We start from the raw sequence: 1,773 nt of genomic DNA, 5'->3' as shown, positions 1-1,773 counted from the left end.
CTCCGCGCGCTGCGCGCCCGCTCTGTCGCTACACAAGTGTGCCGGGCTGGGCGCCGCCACATATGACGCCCCCAAGTTGACACTCCAGCGTGCAGTCTGCGAGACGCCACCGCATTCGACGCCCCCAAGTTGACACTCCAGCGTGCAGTCTGCGCGATGCCGCCGCATTCAATGCCCCTAAGCTGGGCGCTGCACGCCCAGCACTACCCGCAGGAGCGCTACGCGCCCACTGTGCCGTCTCGGCACTCTCAGTGCACCACATGCCTTAGTCTCTTGGCAGGATGTCTCCCAGCCCCGCGCCCCGCACACACAATGCGCGCGCTACCCGCGCTGCCTGCGAGGCCGGTGCGCGGCACCCCACACAACTCCGCGCACTGCAACTGCAACACGCCGCCCGGCCTGCGCATCCCGCACCCGCGCGCAGTGCTTCCCGCTCCCGCACGCAGTGCTCGGCGCTGGCTGGTAGCATTGGCGCCCGCACGTGGCGCTTGGCATTGACGCATGGCACTTGGCGCGCGCGCACACACACTGTTCATCCCGCGCGCCCAGCACGTGCAGACCGTACCTGATCCGTCCCACCTTGGGAATGGACAAGCATGTGCACAGTCTGCGGTGAATCACCATCGACAGTGGCAATGGCCTAAAAGATCAGGTATTGGGCATTGCTACCCATTATGACTCAGTCCTTAAAAATGTCGTGAGCCGAAATACAACGGACACACCCTCCCAATAAGCACGCAGGCCTTTGGGCAGGGAATGCCGCCTAGTTAGGGGCCTAACACTAAATCATAGCCGTGGACCCTCTTTACTTTTAGTGGACCAGGCACAGTCAGCTTGCAACATCAGCTCTGCTCGCCACTTGTACTTGGGTGATTCGTTCATGTCGGCATTCAACGCTGAGCTTTCGCCTATAAAGAAAAGAAAACAGTAAAAGAAATAATAATCGGTCTTGACCGTTCAATCTTCTTAAGAAGATGAATGATCAAGATCATACCATTGGACTTAAGAAAAATCCATTCCAACTTTGGCTTGGGTCTGGGCCGTGCGGAGCCCCCTTGATTTTTTATACGATTTTGCATGAATGGTGGCCCGTGGGCCCGGTGAAGTATTATCAAGCCTGCCCTGGCCTGGCCCGATCCTCTCTGAAAAAATCAAGCTTGTTAATCTCATGCGAGAAGATTTAGAATCCTTCAAAAAAATTATAAATTTTGGAACAATATGACTTTCTCAATAAAATAAAGAGAAGACGACTTATCGTGTGTGCGGACGTAGGGGCCGCAGCTTGGGGCATACCTGACGGACTGTAGTGGGGGCTGGGACGTGGTTGCGCTTGAAGCTTTTATCTTTCAAATCATGGCTTGTGATGGCACGGAGCAGCCCGAGTCCCAAGAGACTTCTTCGGAGACGTCGTCACCATCAACAGCTCCACCACCGGTTCGCGTTCAGCCTGACCGGCACACCAAGGCGATCGTGAAGACTCACGGATTCAGGTACTCCGGGTGAGAAGTGCACGGTATTCGTTCAAGTTTTGACATCATTTAGTTTCTTTCGAGTTTTTGCTTTTGTCCTTGTTTTCGTACATGCTACCCATCGTTGGATTCTGTTTTGTGATGGGGAGGGGGATCTTGAACCTCACCCTCTTCCTTCTCTCTTCCACTCCTACCCCTCACACCTTCTTCTCTCCTTTTCTTCTCTTTATTTTGCATTGTAATGAGGGGGGGGAGTCCATTCTATAAGGATTCTCCTCCCCTCTTAATGGGCCTCATTCTTGCA

Source organism: Wolffia australiana, chromosome 5 (assembly GCF_029677425.1).
Source record: "Wolffia australiana isolate 7733 chromosome 5, ASM2967742v1".
Lineage (NCBI taxonomy): Eukaryota > Viridiplantae > Streptophyta > Magnoliopsida > Alismatales > Araceae > Wolffia > Wolffia australiana.
The sequence above is the reverse complement of the archived record's forward strand: the minus strand, read 5'-3'. Positions refer to the sequence as shown.